Source organism: Trachypithecus francoisi, unplaced genomic scaffold, assembly GCF_009764315.1.
Source record: "Trachypithecus francoisi isolate TF-2019V2 unplaced genomic scaffold, Tfra_2.0 Lachesis_group17, whole genome shotgun sequence".
Taxonomy (NCBI): domain Eukaryota; kingdom Metazoa; phylum Chordata; class Mammalia; order Primates; family Cercopithecidae; genus Trachypithecus; species Trachypithecus francoisi.
Window position 1 is genome coordinate 88,011,900 of NW_022681462.1, and position 27,273 is coordinate 88,039,172.

Sequence of the window (27,273 nt, forward strand, 5' to 3'; positions counted from 1 at the left end):
CCATGCCTGGCTAATTTTTGTATTTTCTGTAGAGATGGGGTCTCACTATGTTGCCCAGGCTGGTCTCAAACTCCTGGGCTCAAGCAGTCTGCCCACCTTGGCTTCCCAAAGTGCTGAGATTACAGGCTTGAGCCCCCACACCCAGCCTGCTTTCTCTCTTTTTTTTTTGGTTTTTAAGGCTAGTCAAGTGAAGCAGTGGGAGTGGAAAAGGAACAAAGAAGTCTGTAACTAGTTGTTATCAATTAGGTGTAAACACCACTGCTCTTGGCCCAGCCTGGAGTCTCTTTTATAAGGCACTAATCCCATTTATGAGGGCTCCACTCTCATAACCTAATTACCTCCCAAAGGCCCCACCTCCTAACAGTGTCGCACTGGGGGTTAGAATTTCATATATGAGGCCAGGCATGGTGGCTCAAGCCTGTAATCCCAGCACTTTGGGAGGCTGAGGCAGGTGGATCACTTGAGGTCAGGAGTTCAAGACCAGCCTGGCCAACAGAGTGTAATCCTGTCTGTCCTAAAAATATAAAAATTAGCCAGGCATGGTGTCGGGTGCCTGTGGTCCCAGCTACTCAGGTGGCTGAGGTGCGAGAATCCCTTGAACCCAGGTGGCAGAGGTGGCTGTGAGCTGAGATCGCGCCACTGCACTCCAGTCTGGGCGACAGAGAGAGACTCTATAAAAAAAAGAAAGAAAAAAAAGGCCGGGCATGGTGGCTCATGCTTGTAATCCCAGCACTTTGGGTGGCCAAGGCAGGCAGGTCACTTGAGGTCAGGAGTTCGAGACCAGCCTGGCCAACATGGTGAAACCCTGTCTCTACTAAAAATACAAAAATTAGCCAGGCATGGTGGTGCATGGCTGTAATCCCAGCCACTCGGGAGGCTGAGGCACAAGAATCGCTTGAAATCAAGAGGTGGAGGTTAGTGGTGAGCCAAGATCACACCATTGCACTCCAGCATGGGGAACAAGAGTGAAACTCGGTCTCAAAAAAATAAAAATAAAAATTATGTATGATTTTAGAGGGACATAAACATTCGGTTCAGTTCACTGTAGGGAAGAAGGTTGGAATTAAGAGAAATACAGGAATATTAGGAATCTGTCCTGATGTGGAATAATGTTTGGGGATTCAGCTAGCGTGAAGTTAGGGAAACAAGCCCAGTCAGGGGTTCCAGTCCTGGACATAGATAATATGACATACTTTCCTAATGCAAACAGTGACAAAAATCACCAGAAATCAACAATGCTTACCTTACCTCACCAAGCAGAGCGCTGTGAACAGCAATGAATCCGGAATCAGGATGTTGGAGTTCTGATCCTGGCTCTACCACTGAGCTGCTGTGAGTGAAGTAAGCTCTTCCGGGGCTCCTCCTGTGAAAAATGAGAAGATTGGAGCAGACCTTCCCCGAGGCCCTGTTCAATCTTTCACAAGAACACAGTTGTAGTCACCCTTCCTTATTGACGTTACTGAGTCATCTGAGCTGTTAATGAGATGTTGTCGCGTCTGCCATTTCATTCTCGCCGTCTTGATTTATTTCTCCAACCCTGTTGGCCACCCTCTGATGAGAGCCTGTCCTTGACTAAACCAGGTCCTCACTGAACGCTGTGCTTTACGGCGAGCTGTAATAGTTGCCAGTTCCTCATTCTGTCTGCCCTAGATTTAGTGATGAGGTTTCTTCCTGGACTCTTGGATGTTGCTTTCTATTAATAACACATCTGACTTTCTCTTTGTTATGAAGCTAACACATACTTACGGTTGAAAATTTATGACATTCGGGAAACTCTGTAAAATAAAACTTTTTTTTTTTTTTTTTGAGACGGAATCTCACTCTGTTGCCCAGGCTGGAGTTCAGTGGCACAGTCTCAGCTCACTGCAACCTCTGCCTCCCGGGTTCCAGTGATTCTCCTGTCTCAGCCTTCCAAGTAGCAGGGACTACAGGTGCACACCAACACATCTGGCTAATTTTTGTGTGTGTATGTATTTTCAGTAGAGATGGGGTTTCGCCATGTTGGCCAGGCTGGTCTCGAACTCCTGATCTCAGGTGATCTGCCTGCCTTGGCCTCCCAACGTGCTGGGATTACAGGCATGAGCTATAGTGCCTGGCCTTGTAAAAGAAAATTTAAGTTACTCACAATTCCAATTTGCCGATAGCCACTATTTTTTTTTTTTTTTTTTTTGAGACAGTCTGGCTCTGTCGCCCAGGCTGGAGTGCAGTGGCCAGATCTCAGCTCACTGCAAGCTCCGCCTCCCGGGTTTACGCCATTCTCCTGCCTCAGCCTCCCGAGTAGCTGGGACTACAGGCACCCGCCACCTCACCCGGCTAGTTTTTTGTATTTTTTAGTAGAGACGGGGTTTCACCATATTAGCCAGGATGGTCTCGATCTCCTGACCTCATGATCCGCCCGTCTCGGCCTCCCAAAGTGCTGGGATTACAGGCTTGAGCCACCGCGCCTGGCCTGATAGCCACTATTAAATGTTTTTCCGAATGGTGTGTGTGTGTGTGTGTGTGTGTGTGTGTGTGTTCGTTGCATAGTTCATCTCTTATCATATACATAATTTTGTATTTTTTTTCATTTAATAATATATGTTGCACACTCTTGGGAGGGAATGGGACAGACTCCCATTCTATAATTTCTTTTTCAGAATTTTATAAGCTTGGAATGTCATCATGGCATCTCATTTTAACAGCCCTCCATATATGAAACAGCTCTCCACATATATGACATTATATACCCAATAAATGTAATGTTAAAATGTGTTTCTTTATCATATCTTTTTCTATATAGTTAAAATGTTCAATATTTTCATATAAGAAATTTTCCAGGCCAGGCCAGGCATGGTGGCTCACGCCTGTAATCCCAGCATTTCAGGAGGCCAAGGTGGGCAGATCACTTGAGGACAGGAGTTCAAGACCAGCCTAGTCAACATGGCAAAAACCCATCTCTACTAAAAGTACAAAAATTGGCCAGGTGTGGTGGCAAGTGCCTGTAATTCCAGCTACTCAGGTGGCTGAGCCATGAGAATTGCTTGAAGCTAGGAGGCAGAGGTTGCAGTGAGCCAAGATCACACCACTGTACTCCAGCTTGGACAACAGAGCAAGACTCTGTAAAAAGAAAGAAAGACAGAAAGAGAGAGAGATAAAGAAAGAGAAAGAGATAAAGAAAGAGAGAAAGCAAGAAAGAAAGAGGGAAGGAAGGAAGGAGGAAAGGAAGGCAGGAGGGAGGGAGGGAAGAAAAGAAAAGAAAAGAGAAAAGACAAGACAAGACAGGACATTTTCCAGGCTGGGCATGGTGGCTCATGCCTGTAATCCCAGCACTTTGGGAGGCCAAGGTGGGAGGATCACTTGAGCCCAGGAGTTTGAGACCAGCCTGGGCAACATGTCCAGACCCCGTCTCTACAATGTTAAAAATTAGCCAGGTGTAGTGGTGGTGCCTGTGGTCCCAGCTACTCAGGAGGCTGAGATGAGATGGGAGTATCACTTGAGCCCAGGAGGTTGAGGATCACAGTGAGCTGTGATCACGTCACTGCACTCTAGCCTGGGTGACAAGGCGAGACCGCAATTAGAAAAAAAAGAGAGAGAGAGAGAATTTTCCAAATAACTGGGCAACTCTTTCCCCACCTTCTCTTGTTTTGATGTAAGGCTGGCCTGTTACATCATCAATACTACCGAGGAAATACCAGGACACAGAAAAAACGAAGGGAAGAAATACAGTACAATGTCTTAGTTTATGATACTACATTGTTAATGGTGGATCCATAGAAATACATCTGGGTGGTGGTGGCATTTGGAGGGTGTGTATGCGGTGAGTAGTTTGTAGGGGAGAGGCAAGTGGGGAGAGCAACAAAAATGAATTAAACCGGATGGGTGTTGAGTGAGGCATGGTAACTACTTTGGGAATTTTTTCTCTTCCTTTGTTACTAATGCCAAATAGCAAAGGCTAATTTTAATGTAATGGGTATATGTGTGTCTAAGTGGAGGGACAGACAGACAGACATCATGGGGGGAATGCATCCTAGAGTCCTTTTAAAATCAAAACCAGCACTAATGAAGAGCTTTTTCTAATGTCATTATATTAATTCAAAAACATCCTAACACTCGACAGATGGATATTCTTAAATGTCTCCAAGGAAGAACCTAAACCATTTGCTCATGCTAGCATCTCATATTTTGATCCGAAATTTCAAACCACTTAATTCATCCTCATGGCTCTCATGGGAAGCAAGGAGAAAGAAGAAATTACTCTCCACCACCTCTTTTATATGATATATGTCTATATACACTTACATTTTTATTACACACTTAACTTTACAGGAAAGGAAATCCCATAAACTAGGTGCATCTCTCTGAAATCACTTTTAACCCTCATTAGCTTGGAGGCATTCAACTGAAAACATTGCCTACATACTCTCTGTCTCTCTGCATTCTTTCCATATACACACATTTCAGTGACCATCACACTTATTATTATTATTATTATTATTATTATTAATTGAGACGGAGTCTTACTCTATCGCCCAGGCAGGAGTGCAGTGGCATGATCTTGGCTCACTGCAAGCTCCTCCTCCCGGGTTCACACCATTCTCCTACCTCAGCCTCCCGAGTAGCTGGGACTACAGCACCCACCACCACACCTGGCTAATTTTTTTTTTTTTTTTTGTATTTTTAGTACAGATGGGGTTTCACCGTGTTAGTCAGGATGGTCTTGAGTTCCTGACCTCGTGATCCGCCTGCCTCGGCCTCCCAAAGTACTGGGATTACAGGCGTGAGCCACTGTGCCTGGCCACACTTATTATTTTTAATGACTGCATAGCATCTCGTTGTATTGGTATATCATTGTTTACACAATTATTTTATTGTGAGAGCTTTTGGGGTTGTCTTTGAATTATTTGCAACATCATAAGTAATATTATGAATGCATCATTGTGCAAAATATTCTTTTTCCTTTTGAATTCTTTGAGTCCCATTGATGCTGACTTTTATTATTATACACTTTGCTCGTGTGTAATAATAAAAGGCAGATAACAGAACCGCTAAGCTGTTTGTGTTTGTCTAATTTCTATGAATGGTTTAGGTTATGGCTTCTATTTTCCTGTGTATAAAATTGTCTATTCTTATTCTTTTACACCCTGGCTATTTGCCAAGTAGAAGAAGCTAAGGATTAACCATATACATTTTTATTAAATCTAGATTTATTTAGGAATCTAAGCTTTTTTTTTTTTTTTTTTTTGAGATGCAATCTTGTTCTGTGGCCCAGGCTGGAGTGCAGTTGCATGATCTTGGCTCACTGCAACCTCCACCTCCAGGGTTCAAGCAATTATTTGCCTCAGCCTCTGGAGTAGCTGGGATTACATGTACTCACCATCATGCCCACCTAATTCTTTTTGTATTTTTTTGTAGAGATGGGGTTTCACCATCTTGGCCAGGTTGGCCTTGAACTCCTGACCTCGTGATCCACCTGCCTTGGCCTCCAAAGTGCTGGGATTACAGGCGTGAGCCACCGCATCTAGCCTGTGCCCTTTTCTTTAAACTTGGTTTCATTGCATTATTTTTGTATGATGTAGTTTTAGATGTTATAAAGGGAGTGTAACAGGACTCACGCATGGACTCTTTTCCAAGAATTTCTGCAGCCCCTGGAAACTCCCACATCACCAATGCAAAAACCTAGTACCTGAACCCTCTGGTCTCAGCAAAAGAAAATAGCCTTGGCTTATGGTTGAAATGGGGCTTGGGATATCCTAGGAAATGACCTCCTTTGTGGGAGTGTGGCAAGAGCTGAGTTGTCAGTCTCCAGGGACACTGCTATCAGTATCCTTTTCCACTTTATTCGTTGTTCCAAAATAATAATTGTAATATCTCAGAATTAAATCTCTGGCCGTCCTTTCAACTGTGTGGTTAGGGCCAGACTGGTTATTCCCAGAGCTGCCCATGGGTCACAGCGAAGGCAAGGACCGCGTGTCTCATTGACTTAAACATGCTTGCTCTGGGCCGCTGTGATCACACGGTTATCTTTCTTCCATTATCTTGGGCCTGAATGCATCACACGCTTTCCTGGCTTGAGGCAAGAGGTGCAAGATAACTGAAGGTTATCTTCATGGTCATCTCGAGTATGAGCATTTGGGGCGGGGGTTGTTTGTGCATGTGCACGTCTGTGCATGTGTGCATGCTGCTTATCTCTCTAGGTATCTGTTGGGCTACACTTGCTATGCTTGTGCAGCGGCCTCTCATCTACAGTCCTGGCTGGAAGATGGAGGTGAGATGGCTGGATGATCAACATGGCTGCTGAGCCACGTTTGCAGGCTCAGGCCATTCTGCTTAGCTGTGCGCAGTTGGAATACAGTAGGCTATTGTTACTGGAACGAGCTCCCTGTTCTAAATTCCACCAAAGTGTAAGTAACATGACCAGGATGAGAATTCATCATGATTTGGCCAGGTGCGGTGGCTCACGCCTGTAATCCCAGCACTTTGGGAGGCCAAGGCCAGAGGATCACTTGAGGCCAGGAATTCGAGACCAGTCTGACCAACATGGTGAAACCCTGTCTCCACTAAAAAATACAAAAATTGGTCAGGTGTGGTGGTGCATGCCTGTAATGTAATCCCAGCTACTTGGGAGGCTGAGGCAGGAGAATTGCTTGAACCTGGAAGGCAAAGGTTGCAGTGAGCCAAGATTACGCTACTGCACTCTAGCCTGGGCAACAGAGTGAGACTCTGTCTCAAAAAAGAAAAGAAAGAAAAGAAAATGCCACTAGGATCTCTGAAACTCCTATTACACAGAAGACTGCAAAAGCCACTATTGAGGAGACGGTGAGAGAAAGCTGTTCGTGTGTAGGCAGAGTGTGATAATTCAAAAACGAGACAAAGAAGGAAAAGAGTGCAGCAAACATGGTGTAAAGAAAGGGCTGAAGAGGAGAGGGTAAAAGGAAGGAGAGGGTCTGTTGTTACCGGCAGGGCTAATCCCAGGCAGTGCTATGTACCCGGCAATCTTCTAGCCCAGCTTCCTACTGGTAAGTCTCTAAGTACAATGCCACCAGTATATAATGTGCTAAATATTTTAAATCAACTTTCTTTTCAAAACAAGTATCTAATTCATCTTAAATAATACCATGTGGGAAACAATAAGTTTGATATCTAGTTCTATGTTTTCTAATACATGTTAGGATAAACACATAATTAGTAACAGTATCTGTCCATCTATCCATATATGAAGTGCCAAAAACAATCCCAGTTGCTGCGCAGTGGTGTGCACACAATTCCTTGGAAAGTCCATTCCCATTGGGATGCGGGACTCAGGAAACGAGAATTCAACGCATGAGAGAGCATGACGGGCAAGGAAGATGCCAAGATCACAGCTGCCGGTCCAGACTGGAGCAGGTGAGCAGGTTCAGGAGAGATTCCTCCACAAGAGGAAACTGATAGAATGCCTGAGGTGTCTGAAGACATTGAGAGACCTGGAAGTGGTGGTTCACACCTGTAATCCCAACACTTTGGGAGGCCAAAGTGGGAGGAGTTCAAGATCAACTTGGGCAATATAGTGAGATTCCATCTCTACAAAACATTTTATTTTATTTTATTTTATTTTATTTTATTTTTATGAGACAGAGTCTCTCTTTGTCACCCAGCCTGGAGTGCAGTGGTGTGATCTCCACTCACTGCAACCTCTGCCTCCTGGTTTCAAGTGATTCTCCTGCCTCAGCCTCCTGAGCAGCTGGAACTACAGGTTCGCACCACCGTGCCCGGCTAATTTTTTTGTATTTTTAGTAGAGACGGGGTTTCACCATGTTGGCCAGGCTGGTCTCAAACTCCTGACCTCAAGTGATTACCCTGCCTTGGCCTCCCAAAGTGCTGGAATTACAGGCATGAGCCACCATACCCGGCCTCTACTAAACATTTAAAAAAATTAGCCAGGCATGGGCGTGCATGCCTGTGGTCCCAGCTACTCAAGAGGCTAAGGTAGGAGAACTACTTGAACCCAGGAGGTCGAGGCTCCAGTAAGTTGTGATTGCACCACCGCACTCCAGCCTGGGCGACAGAGTGAGACCCTGTCTCAAAACAAACCAAACACACATTGAGAGGAGCTTTACACAACTAGAGGGGACTCAAATTTGTGATAGCACACAAAAAAGTGGACAACCAATAAAACAACAGTCATTAACTCTAGACAGAATGCTGTATAGGAAACGTGATTCCAATGCATGACACGGCTCCACTGTGAATAGGCCCCGGAGGATGTGGGACTGACTATAGTTCTATAGACCAGCATGGGAAGAGAAGGGGATAGCAAGTGAGAACAGGACAGAGGCAGTAAGGGGCCAGTGCTCATCCTCCATGGCAGGAGTGGATGGATAATGAGGAAACTGGAAAACCACGTTTGAGATACCTGAAACTGAAAAGCTGAAGTATTTGAAAGTGGCTGGCTGTGGGGAGGAAGTAAGGATATGAAACAATTTGCCTCTTTTATTTTTTTTTATTTTAATGAGATGGAGTCTTACTCTGTCACCCAGGCTGGAGGGCAGTGGTGCAATCTCAGCTCACTGCAACCTTTGCCTCCTGGGTTCAAGTGATTCTCCTGCATCAACCCACAGCCCACCCACATACCCCCCACCCATCTCCAACACTCACCCCCGGCCCCCACCCTCCAGCAGAGGCTAATTTTTGTATTTTTAGTAGAGATGGGATTTCACCATGTTGGCCAGGCTGGTCTCAAACTCACAGACTCAAGTGATCTGCCGCCTTAGCCTCCCAGAGTGCTGGGATTATAGGCAGGAGCCACTGGCCACAATTTGCTCCTTGAAACTGTAAACAGTGCATAAATTTGAATTTAAAACACCAGATCATGTTACCTCCCTGCTTAAAACCTTATAAGCAATCCTTGACTTACAATGGTTGGACTTAGGACTTTTCAACTTTACGATGGTGCAAAAGTGATATACATTCCATTGTATTACACATTCCATTCCTCTACACATTCAGTAGAAACCGTTCTTTGAATTTTGATCTTTTCCTCCTGGCAAAATGTGGTATGATGAGATTCTGGGAAGAACGGTGAGCGATTCTGGTTTTTACTTTCAGTGCAATATTTGATAAATTACATGAGACATTCAACACTTTATTGTAAAGTCGGCTTTGTGTTAAATGGTTTTGCCTAACTGTAGGCTACTGTAAGTGTTCCGATGTTAGGAGTACTAAATGCATTTTCAACTTAATGATATTCACAATTTACAATGAGTTTATCAGAATGCAACCCTTTCATAAGTCAAGGAGCATCTGTAATGGCCTCTGTAAAATTGCTTTCGAGGCTCTTCTGGGTAAGTCCTACCTCCTGCCAGGGACTCACCTTTCCCTGGTCCATATTGCACACTTCGTGTCAAGATACGCTTTGCCCCTAGAGCCAGCCATATCCTCTCATCTCACGTATCTAGAATTTTGAACATATGCCCCCGGACCCTCCCCTTCCTCTCCATTCCCTTCTCTGGGCAAACTCTGATTCAACTTCAAGTTTCCATTTGGCCTTCACTTTTGAAGGAAATGCACCTCTACCCCCTAAACTCCCACCCTGCTAGACTGGGGAAGATTTCCCTCCCATCTGATTCCGTAATTCCCCTTCTTTCCTTATTCACTTCCCAAACTTACTGCTATTGCTTCCTTAATTATTTTCAACCCTCCACTGGAGAACTCTGCCAGGGCAAAGAAAACAGTCTTTTTCATCATTATATTATCAGGGTCTAGCACTATACCAAGGACATTGTCAAACTCAATATATAGTTGTTGAATGAATGAATCCCACTGTCTAGACCCTGGGGCAATTTTTATCAAAATCTCTGTTATAAAAATGTTTTCTCAGCTGACTTTTTTTTTTTTTTTTGAGACTGAATCTCAGTCTGTCACTCAGGCTGGAGTGCAGTGGCACGATCTTGGCTCACTGTAACCTCTGCTTCCCAGGTTCAAGCAATTCTCCTGCGTTAGCCTCCCGAGTAGCTGGAATTACAGATGTGTGCCACCACGCCCACCTAATTTTTGTATTTTTGGTAGAGAGGGCGTTTCACCATGTTGACCAGGCTGGTCTCGAACTCTTGACCTCAGGTAATCCACCTGCCTCAGCCTCCCAAAGTGCTGGGATTACAGGCGTGAGCCGCCACGCCTGTACTGACTTTCAATTAGGAGAGTATTAGGCATCTAGATATGAATGAACTATATAAAGCCAAATGCATAATTGTCCTATTTGTATGGTCCAGCTAGCCAGTGAGGTATTTCTCTGTAGGGGATCCTTTCAGAGTCCCTCAAATCACACTTAGGTGGTGAGGTCACCTGTTTGGCTTCGTAATACTCAGACAAGCAATGTTGTGTGGTGGTTGACCGTGTAGTCGGTAGGACTGGGCTCCAGGGTTCAAATCCCAGCTTTCTTACTTATACCTTAGCAAGTGATTTAGCTTCCCATGACTCAAGTTCTCTATCTGTAAAATTGGCATAAAATAAATAATGCTTACTTCATAGTTTTTGTTCATAGTTTTTGTTCCTTTTTGTGTTTGTTTGTTTTTGACAAAGTGTTGATCTGTCGCCCTGGCTGGAGTGCAGCGGCGTGATCTTGGCTCACTGCAATCTCTGCCTCCTGGATTCAAGAGATTCTCCTGCCTCAGCCTCCTGAGTAGCTGGGATTACAGGCATGCGCCACCACACCCAGCTAATTTTTGTATTTTCAGTAGAGACAGGATTTCTCCTTATTGGCCAGGCTGGTCTTGAATTCCTGACACCAGTTGATCCGCCCACCTTGGCCTCCCAAAGTGCTGGAATTACAAAGTGCTGGGATTACTTGGCCTCCCAAAGTGCTGCACCTGGCCCTTCATAGGTGTTTTTACAGTGTTTTCAGCATGGTCCCTGGCACATAGTAAGCACTCAGTATATTATCATTATAGCTTCCAGATACCTTTCTCTATATGCACTCGTTTGTTAATTTTTTTTTTTAAGTGTAACTGGTCAAAATTAAACCCAAAACTGTTTTATCTGACCGGGGCAAAAGGTACAGGGTGCTAGCACTGTCCTAGATCTACAAATTTTACTTCTTTTAGTGCAGCCTAAAATTATACTGGCTTTTTTTTTCTAAGTAGCCATATCATACTGTGGAGTCATATCACCCTTGCATTTAATAAACCTCTCAGACCTTTTAGTGTGAATCTCTGTCCAAATAGCACTTACCCTTCCTGTATCTGGGTAATCAATTTTAAAAAATATTTTAGTTTTATTTCTTAAGATGGAGTCTCTCTTTGTGGCCCAGGCTGGAGTGCAGTGGTGTGATCTCGGCTCACTGGAACCTCTGCCTCCTGGGTTCAAGTGCTTCTCCTGCCTCAGCCTCCCAAGTACCTGGGATTACAGGCACCCACCACCAAGCCCGGCTAATTTTTGTATTTTTAGTAGAGATGGGGTTTTACGATGTTGGCCAGGCTGGTCTTGAATTCCTGACCTCAAATGATCTACCCACTTTGGCCTCCCAAAGTGCTGGGATTACAGGTGTAAACGACTGCACCCGGCCTGACTCATCCATAAAGTTGCTGAACAGGAGGCCAAGGGCAAAATCAGCATAACTCTAGCAAAGCTCTTCAAGTCAACAGCAGTCAGTAGTCCAGCAACATTCTTCACATGCAGTCTTTCAGCCTGCAATTCCTCATCTCCGTCTGTAAGGATGTCATGACAAACGTCCCAAATTACCATTTCTTAAAGATGTCTGCAAAATATGGGCTCTAAGGGTGTTTGTTTATAACAGCAAAAAACAGAAAGCAACCTTAATGTCCAACAAGAAGAGATGGATTGCATCCATGTTTGTACATATTTTCAGTGGACAGCTTTTGCATTACAAAAAATTTAAAATTCTGCACATTCCTGTGGCCTAAACTTGTTTTTAACCATAGATAGTTGTGGCTATTTGGGGTTTAGCTCCTCCCTAGTTTTCCTTCCCTCTTCTGGTAGTATCACTCTGACTGTCTTCGGGTGAAGGGAATTTCCCTTTCCCACTGGGTTCCTTTTAGTGAAACTGTCTAATAAAGCAACTCTTGCTTCCCTAACCGGAGGGAGGATACCTGACCCAAGCTAGGACATTGAACTAGAACTGTCTCTTCAAGGACTTTAGGAACTAAGAAAAATTGGAACTGATGTGTCACAGCAATTGTGCCGTGATCCAACTGGCTATGAATTCCTGCTGCCAGAAGCCCAGAGCTGCCCCGGCTCCTGCTCTTTCTGATTCTGATTTTCTCTCTCTCCCTTTGATGTGGTGAACTCCCCATAACTCCCAATGAATGACATTTTGCTTAAATTGTCCAGTGTTAGTTTCTGTTGCTTACGATAACAAATTTTAATTGGTTCTGTCAAGTCCCTTAAAATATTTTAGAACTGATTTTAAAATCCCAGTATATAAAACAGAGTGCAGGCTGAGTGGCAATGGCTCACATCTGTAATCCCCAGCATTTTGGGGGACTGAGGCAGGTGGATTGCTTGAGACTGAGGCAGGCGGATTGCCTGGGCAACACAGTGAGATCTCATATCTACCAAAAAAAAAAAAAAATACACACAAACAAAATTAGCCAGGTGTGATGGCACATGCCTGTAGTCCCAGTTACTCCGGAGAATGAGGTAGGAGAATCGCTTGAGCCTGGGAGGCAGAGGTTGCACTGAGCCAAGATCATGCCATTGCACTCCAGCCTGGGTGACAAAGTGAGACCCTGACTCGAAAAACAATCATACAGGCCAGGCGCGGTGGCTCACACCTGTAATCCTAGCCCTTTGGGAGGTCAAGGTGGGCAGATCACGAGGTCAGGAGTTCGAGACCAGCTTGGCCAACATGCTGAAGCCCCGTTGCTACTAAAAAGACAAAAATTAGCTGGGTGTGGTGGCGCGCACCTGTAATCCCAGCTACTCAGCAGGCTGAGGCAGTGGAATTGGTTGAACCCGGGAGGCAGAGGTTGCAGTGAGCCAAGACCATGCCACTCTAGCCTGGGTGACAGAGTAAGACTCTGTCTTGAGAAAACAAACAAAACAAAACAAAAACATACAAACAAAAAACCCAAACAGAAAAGCAAGAAGAAACCAGAGTGCTCTTGCACGTGAGTGGTCTGTCCATTTGGCTAATTCTTACCTGTACAATAAACTCCCAGGGCTCTACGAACGCAGTGTAAAGTAGAAGTCATCTTTTGAGAATGGAGTGTCTCCTCTTCTCTCTGTAGTGATATTAAAGGTGTTCACTTATTATTTCCTACAAATCTTAATGTTGGTTTTGTGTGTTGTCCTGTCTTTCATGTTAGAAGCTTTTCCCAAATGTCTGATGATTTTTGGCTGTCAGTTTCTATTTAAAAGCAACCCAGTAAAATGATTACCAGAAATATACAGGGGCAGGGTTTGTACCCAATTCTCCTGTTTTCAACTCCACTCCTTGCTTTTGAGGTCCTCAGTGCTTCAGATTCCTGAGACTTCCTGGTGTTCTGTTGCCCAAATTGTCTTCCTTCATTGGCATCTCCTTTTGGAGTCATTTGCTTCCAGCTTTCCCTGTTCTGCCAAGTCAGTTACCACTCATCCATTTATTTTCTACCTTCCAAAAATGCATTGTCATTGCTGGTCCTGTCTTCCTCTCCTAATCTCTTTATCTGCGGATTTTTATCTTTCTTATTCCTTTCATATAATTTTAGTGTTTTTTAGTGAGAAGGAAGTAGAGATAATTTCATTATTGGGTTCATTTCAGTAGAAATCTCTACCTTTTCTGAAGTTACCCATTTTATTTTTATACTAAATACAAACAAGAATATTTTTAACTTTATGAAGACACAGTCCTATAACATTTGTTTGTTGTCTACCAGTAGTCTACAAATCTATTAGTCAAATCAAAAAGGAAATAAAGACAGTTACCATGATTTGTCCTTAATAAATTAATTGTGGCTCCAAGTATTGACTTAATTATTTTCTGGGTGTTCACAACAAACAACCCTGTTTCACCAGGTGATCCTATTAATTGTCAATATTCAACACCAAGGTGGTGATTAGCAGAACCCACTATTTTCCTACTCAATTGCAACTCCTTTCCAGTTTCTTGTGAAATTTTAAAGCTTATTGATACTTTACAATCCCTTTCCCAAGTCCCCTTAGCATCTTATAAATAAATGTGTCTAGACATGAGGTTTTTATTTATTAAAATAACTACTTTAGATAAATTACTTCATCTACCGGAGACTTTAATCCTCTTTTTGCAATATTTGCCTTAAATCTTTTTAGTTTGAGGACTGTACTCGATTTTTTCTGGGAAAAGTGGGACTGCCTAGCATCTAAACGCCCTTCTTATCTGGGGGAATCCAGATAAGGGCTCCACCGTGAAAACCAAAGGGGTAGAAATTCTCTCTCCTGCCCTCTAGCACGAGAGCATGTGATCTAGGCTCAGTGAATCAGGATTTTGAATACGGGGGGAACGATGTAAAGACACAGAAGGTGGGAGATTTCCGCTGCAGTGGTAGAGGAGTGAGCGTAGGCATGTGTGGGAGTGGGCACCCTTTGCCAGTGATGCCCGGGAGTGGAAGCACCAAGTAGCCACTGGTGGCAGTTCCAGCCATGGTGGCGCTGTTCTGGTGGCAGGACCTTGATAGAATTTGGCTGCCCAACCTCTCTTTGTCTCTGGATGGATTTTTTTTGTTTTGTTTTGTTTTTGAGAAAGAGTTTCACTCTGTTGCCTAGGCTAGAGTACAATGGTGTGATCTTGGCTCACTGCAACCTCCACCCCCTGGGTTCGAGTGATTTTCCTGCCTCAGCCTCCCAAGTAGGTGGAATTATAGGCCCCCGCCACCACACCCAGCTAATTTTTGTATTTTTAGTAGAGACTGGTTTCACCACGTTGATCAGGCTGGTCTTGAACTCTTGATCTCAGGTGATCTGCCCGCCTTGGCCTCCCAAAGTGCTGGGATTACAGGCGTGAGCCTCTGCACCCGGCCTCTGGCTGGGTTTTGATCTTGGTGTTGTGGACTTCCCCTTGATTCTGTGAACTGCCTTACACCATTCCACAAATTTCTTTTCTGCAGAAGTTAGCAAGAGTCAGTTTCTGATATCTGGACGAAGAACCTTGACTGGTACAGAGAAATTGCTACAAGGAGATGGTTGCAGATGACAGAACCCTGGAGAAATGGATGAGGGAGGGAATATGAGCTGTCTACCTAGTTACTTAGGACTGAGAGCAGTAAAAATTCCGTTAGTATGTAGGGATAATATGTGCTTAATACTGTATAGTGGCAGAAAAAAATTAAAAGATAAATATTTTCCAGATCACTACTTATTAGCAATTATTTGCCCCTGCAAACTATAGGAAAGTCAAAAGAAATTCAAGGACTCAAGAGTGGTGTTCACTTCTTTTCTTGGCTCTAGTCCGCTTCAACAAAAACAGATGACAAGCTCAGCTCCTTAAATTCTCAGATCGTAACACAGATTGACACACAGGCACTTTCTAAGACCATACTAAAAAGGATCTCATTTATCACAACCATAGGACAGAGGTAACTGAAAGCCAAACTCCAGGAATTACCAAATTACAAAGTCAGTTGAATTTTTAGCCTCACTAGGACCCGTATGTGAAAGAGCATTGATCAGGACCACTTTGCCGCCGAAGAACTGGAATGAGAAAATATGGGGATATTTGAAAAACCCAGGGAACTCTGTACCCTCAAGCCTCACTAAGCCTTCATCACCAGCCAAAACAGAGCCTGCACCTATGTATAATGAGGCTATCATTGCTTTACATAAAGACGCACCTAAGAGAGTTATCATGTAAAAGGAAGCCAATTACTTTCCTGTTCTACTCCCCTCACTCCTCATTATTTCCAAACATATAACTAGAATTAGGTACCAGCATGTCCAGGAGGGCCAATTATAAAGTTAATGATTAGCACACACTGGACAAGACACACGCACGCACACACACACAACACACACACACGCATACACCCCAAGATTTGCTAATTTACAGTAATGTGGAGGAACATACATAGGAATGGATTTTCTTTTTTTTTTTTTTTTTTTTTGAGACGGAGTCTCGCTCTGTCGCCCAGGCTGGAGTGCTGTGGCCGGATCTCAGCTCACTGCAAGCTCTGCCTCCCGGGTTTAGGCCATTCTCCTGCCTCAGCCTCCCGAGTAGCTGGGACTACAGGCGCCCGCCACCTCACCCGGCTAATTTTTTTTTGTATCTTTAGTAGAGATGGGGTTTCACCGTGTTAGCCAGGATGGTCTCGATCTCCTGACCTCGTGATCCGCCCGTCTCGGCCTCCCAAAGTGCTGGGATTACAGGCTTGAGCCACCGTGCCCGGCCAGGAATGGATTTTCTGAGGAGGAAAAAAAAATTTTTTTGATTCTGGCTGAATTTATCAATGCAGATATACTTTCTAGAAATTCAGATTTAGCAGATTGACTCAAGTAGCTGGAAATGTTTCTTTTTTTTTTTTTTTTTTTTTGAGACGGAGTCTCGCTCTGTCACCCAAGCTGGAGTGCACTGGCCAGATCTCAGCTCACTGCAAGCTCCGCCTCCCGGGTTCACGCCATTCTCCTGCCTCAGCCTCCCGAGTAGCTGGGACTACAGGCGCCCGCCACCTCACCCGGCTAGATTTTTGTATTTTTTAGTAGAGACGGGGTTTCACCGTGTTAGCCAGGATGGTCTCGATCTCCTGACCTTGTGATCCGCCCGCCTCGGCCTCCCAAAGTGCTGGGATTACAGGCTTGAGCCACCGCACCCAGCCGGAAATGTTTCTAAATATTTTCTTGGTTGGTTGCCTGAAACCTAGTCACCATGAAGGACAATGCCAAATGAAGTGGAGGTGCAAAGTGTTGTCATGTTGAGGAAGGAATTCAGAAATGCTGGAAGATAGAAATACTGGAGGGCATTCCTATGTCCTCTTTTTATGTCCCCAAGGTTGCCCAGAAAGCCAGTGAAGAAAATACCCACGTCTTTGAGAGCGCTTTAGTGACTGTCTAAGTAGGCCAGGAGTGCCTATGGGAGAAGCTGCAGCTGCCGTGGCTTCCCGTATTTTAACGGCAATGGATAGATCCTGGGTCAGCAGAAGCCACATGGTGGCACTTAACTGCCAGTGGTGTGGGGACGTGACTTTCATCTTAGGCAGCAAGGCCAGCGTGATGATAAGAAGCTTCAGACCTTCAAAACTCTTTGTTTTTGTCTTTTGTTTTGGGGTTTTTTTTTGGTTGGTTGGTTGGTTGGTTGGTTTTTGAGACAGGATCTTGCCATGTTGCCCAGGCTAGAGTGCAGTGGCACAGTCATGGCTCACTGCAGCTTCCACCTCCCAGGCTCAAGCAATCCTCTTACCTCAGCCTCCAGAGAGTAGCTGGGACTACAGGCTCAAGCCACCATGCCTGGCTAATTTTCCTATTTTTTTTTGGTGGAGACGGGGCTTTGGCCTATTGCCCAGGCAGTCTCAAGCTCCTGGGCTCAAGCACTCCACCCACCTCAGTCTCCCAAAGTGCTGGGATTACAGGCGTGAACCAGCATGCCCAGCCCCTTCAAGGCTTTTTGATCATAGGTCCTCAGTACTAAAACAAGTGATTAGCCGTTAGACATCCTCAGAATCACAGAAATGGCCTCCTGACCTGTGGAATAAGGCCTCTATGTAAACAGGGTCATTTGGAAGTATCTGCACTTCCCCTTACCCATCCAGAATCAGGCAAAACCCTACATCCCCAGGGAAATCACCACCAGGATCTCGTTAGGCACAAGGTGCAGTTATATTACATTTCCATTAACGATTTAGTTTAGTACAGAAACTGGCTGGATCTTGAAAAATCACATGGGTCCTCAGTGCTCTTGTATCTGCTGTTCCAGTTGGGGTCTCCTAATATAGCAGTGGCACCTGGAAGACTGCAATGGTCCCTAATGCCTTTGTTTTCTATCCCAGGAATTAGAAAACACCAGGAAAAGGGTTGTTTCCACCTGGAAGAGAAATGCTAGAGCAACACGCCATCTTCCTCCGCATTACCATCTGTCTCTGGACAACAGTGAAATTCACAGGACACTGATTGTCTTTTTATCCCATTGGACATCATGCTAGTCTACAATACTGATAACGCCACGATGATAGGATCTGAAGACCTGGAAGCTGCAGGTACCCAAAGTACCTTGATAAAACACATGCCAGAGTATGGGAAGGAGGATGGGAAGGAGAGAGATTCTAAGAAGATGCAGGAGTTGGCTGGGCGCTATGGCTCATGCCTATAATCCCAGCACTTTGGGAGGCTGAGGCAGGTGGATCACCTGAGGTCAAGAGTTCAAGACCAGCCTGGCCAACAAGGTGAAACCCTGTCTCTATTAAAAATGCAAAGATCAGCTGGGCGTGGTGGCAGATGCCTGTAATCCCAGCTACTCAGGAGGCTGAGGCCGGAGAATCACTTGAACCTGGGAGGCAGAGGTTGCAGTGAGCCAAGATCATGCCACTGCACTCCAGCCTGGTGACAGAGCAAGACTCCATCTCAAAAAAAAAAAAAAAAAAAAAGACAACGCAGGAGTCTGTCACCTCAGTGACGTTTCTAGAGGTTGGTAGGGGGTCTAACTCCCATCAGAATAGCCCATACGAAATGAAGACTAGGTTGAGCACCTTTTACTCTCATCACTAAGAAAGAGGCACTAGTGGCCAGGTGCAGTGGTTCACGTCCATAATCCTATCACTTTGGGAGGCCGAGGTGAGTGGATTACCTGGGGTCAGGAGTTTGAGACCAGTCTGACCAACATAGTAAAACCCTGTCTCTACTAGAAATACAAAATAAATGTAGTCGGGCATGGTGGCACATGACTGTAATCCCAGCTACTCGGGAGGCTGAGGCAGGGAGAATTGCTTTGACCCAGAAAGCAGAGGTTGCAGCCAAGATCATGCCACAGCACTCCCGCCTGGGCAACAGAGCAAAACTCAGTCTCCAAATAAATAAATAAATAAATAAATAAATAAAATAAAGAGGCACAAGCTTTGCTGGCCTTTTTAGACTTTTTTTTTCCCTTTCCTGAGACAAGGTCTCCCTCTGTCACCCAGTCTGCAGGGCCGTGGTGTGATCTCAGCTCACTGTAGCCTCAACCTCCCAGGCTCAGGCAATTCTCCCACCTCACCTCCCAAATAGCTGGAACCACAGGCACGTGCCACCATGTCTGGCTAACTTTTGTATTTTTTGTAGAGACAGGGTTTCACCATGTTGCCCAGACTGATCTCGAACTGGGCTCAAGCAATCCTCCTGTCTTGGCCTGCCAAAGAGCTGGGATTACTGGCATGAGTCATGGAGTCCCGCCCTATTTATTTATTTATTATTTATTTATTTTTGAATTATCTTGCCCAGACTGGAGTGAAGTGGCACCATCTCGGCTCACTGCAACCCCCACCTCCCAGGCTCAAGCAATTCTCCTGCCTCAGCCTCCCGATTAGCTGGCATTACAGGCACGTGCCACTACCACTCAGCTAATTTTGTATTTTTAGTAGAGATGGGGTTTCCCTTTGTTGACCAGGCTGGTCTTGAACTCCTGACCTGAAATGATCCACTGCCTTGGCCTCCCAAAGTTTCGGGATTGCAGGTGTGAGCCACCGCACCCAGCCCGGCCTTTTAGACTGTCCAGGTAACACATACCACAGTTTGGTGTGCGTCTCCAATCCCTTTACCAAGTGACTTGAAAGGCTTCCCAGTTTTCAGCAGGGGCCAGGTTGCAGCATGTGTGATTTGGCCACTTAACCTTAACAACCGAGTGGATCTAAATGGTGCTTGAGTTATCAGTGGCAAACTGGGTTGCAGCATGTAGCTTGTGGCAAGCCTGATGAAGAGAATCACCGTGGAGACCTTTCTTGTTTTGCATCAATCCCTGACCTCTTCAGTAAGTTGCTGTTCCCTTTGTAAGAGATACTCTTGGCCTGCTACTGAGCCTTAGAAAAGACAGAATGTTGCCTGTGGAACATTGGTCACAGTGAGATCTTGAGTTATCCGTCGTGAATTTGGTAATGTCTGAGCCACAGTGCCATAAAGTTGGGTGTGGTTAGCAGCTTACTAGAAAGCAGTGAGAACAGGTTCAAGTAGGTCCTGGAGGCACAATAAAAGAGAATTTGTTCACACATCTAGTACACCAGCTCCTGCCACATTGCTGTCCCTTCCTCAGCCCACATCTGTGGTCTCATGTGGAGCACCTTACCAGCCGTATCTACTAACAACCCCACTCGGGTTAGTTCTAAAGGACATGAGAGAAAGGACATCCTCTCAGTAGGCAGAACATGCAGCATATCTCACTGTCCATTTTATCTTGAAGAATTGATAACTTGAGGTAAGAGTTTACAATGAGTGCCTGGCAGTGTCTGGTGTTTTGGTTGTATAACAAGGCACTTGGAAGAAGACTGCAGAATAGTTTTAGGGAAGAAGTATTTTTAATGACCTGTTGGTCAGAAATGATGTTGTCGTTTTGGAGCAAGATATTTGGGGAAGAAGAAAGTGAAATGAGTCAGGCACAGTGGCTCACACCTGCAATCCCAGCACTTTGGGAGGCCGAGGTGGGCAGACGACCTGAGGTCAGGAGGTACAGACCAGCCTGGCCAACATGGTGAAACCCCATCGCTACTAAAAATGCAAACATTAGCCAGATGTGATGGCTTTCACCTATAATCTCAGCTACTTGGAGGTTGAGGCAGGAGAATCACTTGGACCCGAGATGTGGAGGTTGCAGTGAGCCAAGATCATTCTACTGCACTCCAGCCTGGGCAACAGAGTGACTCTGTCTCCAAAAACAAAAAGAAAAGAAAAGAAAAGAAAAATGAAATGACCCAGTAGAATGAACCCAGTTAATCAGATGAACAGATGGTTACCCACTCTGCCATTCAACTTCCTTCCCAAACTACCCTAATGTTTGTCCAATGGGATGAAGCAAAATAGAAGCTCGGCATTAACACAACTACAGGGAAATTCCTGCTACCGAGTCCATTTTACCTGTGTTTCCTTTCTTGGTATGCTAAATACTTTTATATTTCTACTTTAAAAAGAAAAGAATTGTAGGCTGGGGGCGGTGGCTCACACCTGTAATCCCAGCACTTTGGGAGGCCAAGGCGGTTGGATCACCTGAGGTCAGGAATTCAAGACCAGCCTGACCAACATGGTGAAACCCTGTCTCTTCTAAAAATACAAAAATTAGCTGGGCGTGGTGGCGTGCACCTGTAATCCCAGCCACTTGAGAGGCTGAGGCAGGAGAATCCCTTGAATCTGGGGATGGAGGTTGCAATGAGCTGAGACCATGCCACTGCACTCCAGCCTGGGCAACAGAGCAAGACTCCATCTCCAAAAGAAAAAAAAAGACTACCTTCCTTTGCTTCTTCTACTTTTTGAAGAGTTTACATCATAAGGCAAGTAAGGAATCCCTCATATGATTTGCTTTGAGCTGAATTACACTCATATCTCAAGATCCCTTTTTGCAATTATTGCTTCTCTACAGAGAGAGGAACAGGAAATAGAGGAAATAGAGTTGAATATTTGAAAGGCAGGACATCCTCAGGGGGTAGGCCTCAGTAAAGTCAGCAACGGACAGATGTGACTATGCTCTTGGGGATATATCATGCGAAACAGCTTCACAAGAAATGGATGTTTCGAGAGTGCCCAGTTACAGTTAGAAATGTAAGTACTTGGGAGGCCGAGACGGGCGGATCACGAGGTCAGGAGATCGAGACCATCCTGGCTAACACGGTGAAACCCCGTCTTTACTAAAAAAAAAAAAATACAAAAAACTAGCCGGGCGAGGTGGCAGGCGCCTGTAGTCCCAGCTACTCGGGAGGCTGAGGCAGGAGAATGGCGTAAACCTGGGAGGCGGAGTTTACAGTGAGCTGAGATCCGGTCACTGCACTCCAGCCTGGGTGACAGAGCCAGACTCCGTCTCAAAAAAAAAAAAAAAAAAAAAGAAATGTAAGTACATAGAGGACTGAAATGTTCAAATTGGCTGATTTGCCAGCCTCACAGATAAGCTAAAATATAACCAGAAGATCGTGGTGAACCAGGGAAAAGAACAAAGGGAATCAGCAGGTTTATCTAAAGGTATTAAGCTTGATCGTCAGATGCATCCATCTTCCCTATGGGAATATACCTGCCAATGGACCCGAAATATCTGGGTCTGCTGGTCAGGGATGCCCATCCCCCAGAGAGGCATTTGCTTCAGGTCCACTGCCAAAGTCAGGCTCCCTGGGCACGCCTTTCCCAGGCTTCTATCTGATCGTCTGCATTATTTTCATACACATCTGCTTTTAGGGTGAGAACAGGTCCGGCACAGTGGCTCAAACCTACAATCCTTGCACTTTGGGAGGCCAAGGCAGGAGGATCACTTAAGCCCAGGAGTTCAAGACCAGCCTGGGCAACATAGTGAGACCCCATGTCTACAAAATAAAAAATAGAAAAGATGGCCGGGCGCGGTGGCTCAAGCCTGTAATCCCAGCACTTTGGGAGGCCGAGACGGGCGGATCACGAGGTCAGAGATCGAGACCATCCTGGCTAACACGGTGAAACCCCGTCTCTACTAAAAATACAAAAAACTAGCCGGGCGAGGTGGCGGGCGCCTGTAGTCCCAGCTACTCAGGAGGCTGAGGCAGGAGAATGGCGGGAACCCGAGAGGCGGAGCTTGCAGTGAGCTGAGATCCGGCCACTGTACTCCAGTCCAGGCGACAGAGCGAGACTCCGCCTCAAAAAAAAAAAAAAAAAAAAAAAAAAAAAAAAAAAAATAGAAAAGATTAGCTGGGAGTGGTGGCATGTGCCTGTAGTCCCAGCTACTCGGGAGGCTGAGGCATAAGAATCACTTGAATCTGGGAGGTGGAAGTTGCTGTGAGACAAGATTGTGCCACTGGACAAGCCTGGGTGACAGAGCAACACCCTGTCTCAAAAAAACACAACAACAACAAAACAAAAAAGAGGGAGTACGACATAGTAGATGAGGGCAGAGCCTGAGATATGTTAATACCGTCCTCTGAAAGTGTGACAACACCCACACACTCTGTCCCTGGTGTTCCCCAATGCCTGGGACTCCCATTGTGAATAGTTACCTCCCCCATTGGCTTCCCTCATTGACAGTTACTGTGTTAATTGAAGTTGTGAATTACTTTGCCCTTACACACACCCACCATTATATTCAGTTGTACTGCTAGTTCTCATCTCTTTATTACAAAACCAGCTCCTTTCTAGAGTTTCATGTTGCACGCATTTCTGTTTCCCCTTAGCGGTGTCCCCTTACCACCACCACTAAAGGAAACTCCACATCTTTATCCTGTGACAGCCTCCTCCTTGCTCTATGATCTGGGGCTCTTACGCTGCCTGCTCTCAACTGCTCGCAGTCATGTCCACCAGTTCCCGCTACCTGTGGAACCCAGGCTTCTTCCATGAGTCTGGAGTGGAGCTCAAGAATCTGCCTTGTAGAAAGCTCCCCAGGGGCTGCTGGTGCAAGCTGAAGGGAAGCCCGCTGTGAACCACCTCCTTCAGTTCCCCAGCAAGCTTCCTAGAAGAGTGACATTGGCCAGACCCATCTGCTACCTCATCTGTTGCCACATCACAAACCTGCGGCTGAGCTACTTGCAATCTGGTGAGAAACAGAAGAGAACAGAGCTTGGAGAAAGGCAGACCGAGACGGGAATCCTGCTTGTACCATTTATTCTTTTTGTTGTTGTTGTTGTTGTTGTTGAGATGAAGTCTTGCTCTGTTGCCCAAGCTAGAGTGCAATGGCACGATCTTGGCTCACTGCAACCTCCGCCTCTTGGGTTCAAGTGATTCTCCTAACTCAGCCTCCCAAGGAGCTGGGATTACAGGCACCTGCCACCATGCCCAGCTAATTTTTGTATTTTTTGTAGAAATGAGGTTTCACCATCTTGGCCAGGCTGGTCTCGAACTCCTGACCTCCGGTGATCCACTCACCTTGGCCTCCCAAGTGCTGGGATTACAGGCATGAGCCACCATGCCTGGCTGCTTCTACCATTCATTGTGTGACTCTGGGAATGACTCTTTTAAAAATGCGTTTCCTAATTCTAATCTAGTTCCCAGGGTTGTTGTGAGGCTTAGAAGGAGAAAGATGCTTCCTTCAATGAGTATGTGTTGAGCCCCTCCTACGCACCAGGCATTGGGTACTGGGCTAGGTGTAGTGCCTAACACTGAGCAGGAGCTTGGCAAATACTCATTCCTTGCTTCTTCCCTCTCCCTCTCATCGCCCTGAAACCTGAAGGTCACCATTGGAGTTCTCCCTTCTCTTGGCTGGCCTTGTATCTCGTCCAGCTGCCTCCTGCCACGCTTAGATTCCTGAGAGGTGACACAGGGCACATTGCTGATGAATTCCTTGTCTTGATTCCTGATCAAGGCATCTCTGTCTCCAGTCTCTGGGTGGGAAACGCAGTATGCCAAGCTAGGCAATATGGAAACCAGTATGGACCCATTTCCCCCTTACCAATGCAGTTGAGAGCCAGAGTCGGCCATAAGGAGCCAGCTTGTTGTCTCCTGTCCCCTTGGCCCAATGGCGCCCTTTAAAGGCAAAGGAGCCTCCCAGGTAGAAGGCTTACACGGCCCATGTCTTGCCACCCTAAGGCCCACTTCTTAAGGGAAGGAGAAAGAGAATACATAGGGATGCAGATGAATTTTATAAGCCCTTCCCATTCTTTCCTGGGAAACAGGAAGAGACTTGGTTCAACCTTGGTATAACCCTGCTGTGCATCTTCAATGCCCCCAATGCCAGGAACCACCTTTCTGAAAGAGGCAGTCATGAGTCAGGGAGGAAATGTGTTTAGTCACCAGTGACCTCCTAACTCCACATCCATCAGCCCTTTCTGCTCCTTCCTCCACCTATTAGCAGCATCTCACACTCTTGATACCCCATAGCTTCCAGAAGAATCTTCCTCACTGAATAGAGGCCAAAGTCCTTAGGTACTCAAGGCCTTTTGTGACTGTGCCAAAGCCCGCCTTTCTTATTGCATCTCTCCCCGTATCCCTTCAGTTAGCATATGTTCCTCTCAAATGTGCCATTTGCTTTTCTTTATACATAGCTGTGACTTCCCAACACCTGCCTTTGCTCAAGTTACGTTCTCTTTTCATGTCTGGCTCCTTCCCTAACTCCCTCCCAGTCCACCCAGGTGGAGCCTCTCTCCTAGGCTTCTGCCAGGACTCCATTTTTCTCTCTCTCTGAGACATCTCTCTATGCTGACTTGTCTTCTCAACTGGACTGTGAGTTTTCTGGATGGCAGGGACTTTTTACTCTCTCCCCACCATGTCTTGCATGTAGTAGGCTCTCAATAAATGCATGTGCCATAATTTAGAACATGAGTGAGTCCTAACCTACCAGACATCAGATACAGACTCAAACTTCAACTCGACTTTGTCTACCATGTGCGTGTTGGCATGTAGACGTCTGAGCTTCTCTATCATGTTCACTGAGAGTTGATGAACATCCTCTTCCTTGGGCCATCGTCATGAGACTGAAGTCAGTTGTCATCCTTGAGCCAGAAAAGTGAGGGTTGGGCTAGAGATTTGAAAGCTGAGGATTGGGGCTGAGTATCAAAGAGGAGTCCTGTGGCCAAGAAGAGTCCAGAAAAGGGAAAGCGGGCATGGCCAGGGATGCTTAACTGCAGAGCTGCCAAACCCTGAGGGGGCTCAGGTGAATGTAAAAAACAGCATGCTTTATTGGGAAAGGGGTGATTTCAGGGTCCAAAGTCCATATAAGGCAGTGGCTCTGCAAGGCCTGGAGGGCAGGGTTTGGCTTAGGTGGGCGAGGGTAACTTCCCCAGAGAGGTTCCATCTGGCCCTATTGAAGAGCTGGGGCTCTTCCTACACCAGTACCAATTTTCAGGTCTTAGGGGTTCAGCATCTCACGTGTTCTTTTTGTATTCTTATTCTATTAGCCAGGTTTACAATTTCCTGGAGGCATTTTTCTTTTTACATATTTAGTTTTTTGAGACAGGGTTTTACTCTGTTGCCCAGGTTGAAGTCCGGTGGCGCAACCATGACTCACTGCGGCCTCAAACTCCCAGGCTCAAGTGATTCTCCTAACCTCAGCCTCCCCAGTAGCTGGGACTATAGGTGCATGACACCATGCTTGGTTAATTTTTTTTTTTTTTTTTGCAGAGACAGGGTCTTACTGTGTTTCCATGGCTGGTCACGAACTCCTGGGCTCACGCAATCCTCCTGTCTCAGTTTCCCAAAGTGCTGGGATTACAGGCGTGAGCCACCACGTCTGGCCCTGGAGGCATTTTTCTCCCTGTCCTTTCATTTTGTTTAAACCGTTCTTTGATTGGGCTGGCCAGTTTCTGGGCAAGCCTGTTTCTTGGCTGTGGTGAGATGCAGGTTTCCTTAGCTATGGCGAGGAGAGCCACATCTGACTTTTTGAGATCACCTGTGTGACCAGCTATTCATTTCCTATCTCTTCTTTTCTCTTCCATGTCATGTAGATCAGCAGGAAGAAGAGATGGAAGCAACGCCATGGACCTTTATGTTCTTCAGAGTGTGGGTGGGCTTGGGCCTTGCAGTGAGACCAAGTATCACTCAGGATGGAGATGGGAGATAATGGATGGGCGACAGGTGCCTCCTACTGCTGGCAGCAAGGAGAGAGTGAAGAGGCAGAATTTCCTTGGTCTGCACTAGAGTCTGGGTCATGGGCATGGCAGTGCTTGAGCTTTTGACCAGAAGCAAGTGGACATGGATTTGAGCTTCGGGTAAGAAAGGAGACTCTCCAGGGACCATAGGGGCTGGCAGCTGAAGAAGGTGACTTGGCCCCTGTCTAGAGGGTGAATACAGGGTCAACCCAAGGCCATGAAGTAGATGGAACTGGGAGAGCCTGCTTGGTACTTTTAAATGTCAACATGTCAACCACAAATACCTCAAACACTGCTCACACAATGGTAAAACCTAGTTGCAAAATCTGTCCTGCGGCAGCCTTCTCCATCCCAGGCACCCAGGCCCCATCTCCTGGCAGCAGGCAGCTCTCCCCATCCCCCGTCATGTCCCTCCTACAGCCCAAGGCAACTCCCAGCAACCTTCGGGAACGAAGCACATCCTGCTGCCCGGGCTGCTGAGCTGTTTGCCGTGCTATGGAGATGCAGCCTTCAGCCGTGGATACCCACCCACTCCTCTACTTGGGCGTTGTTTTCACAGGCTGCTCTTCCCTGTAGCTTCAGAGAAGTAGGTCAAGTAGGTTAACTTGCTTTGAGGGAGAAGTACCAGGGGTTCAAGTCACCCAGCCTGGAGGCAGGAATCCTGGGTTCTATTGCTGACTTCACAGCTAATCCTCTGTGTGACCCTCATTAGGGGCCCATT

The 27,273-nt window shown here is 46.0% G+C and overlaps 2 long non-coding RNA genes across 2 annotated transcripts; one reads left to right on the top strand and one right to left on the bottom strand.

Annotated features, from left to right (window-relative positions):
• Nucleotides 1-1,252: 1,252 nt before the first annotated feature.
• On the bottom strand, nucleotides 1,253-19,887 carry LOC117062672. The gene is made up of 3 exons (XR_004428492.1): nucleotides 19,609-19,887; nucleotides 13,112-13,193; nucleotides 1,253-1,363 (listed from the first exon to the last, which is right to left on the bottom strand). It is a non-coding gene; the product is annotated as an uncharacterized LOC117062672 (long non-coding RNA).
• Nucleotides 6,698-26,878, top strand: LOC117062671. Its single transcript, XR_004428491.1, has 4 exons — nucleotides 6,698-6,995; nucleotides 7,199-7,362; nucleotides 17,901-18,107; nucleotides 26,409-26,878. It is a non-coding gene; the product is annotated as an uncharacterized LOC117062671 (long non-coding RNA).
• Nucleotides 26,879-27,273: the final 395 nt, after the last annotated feature.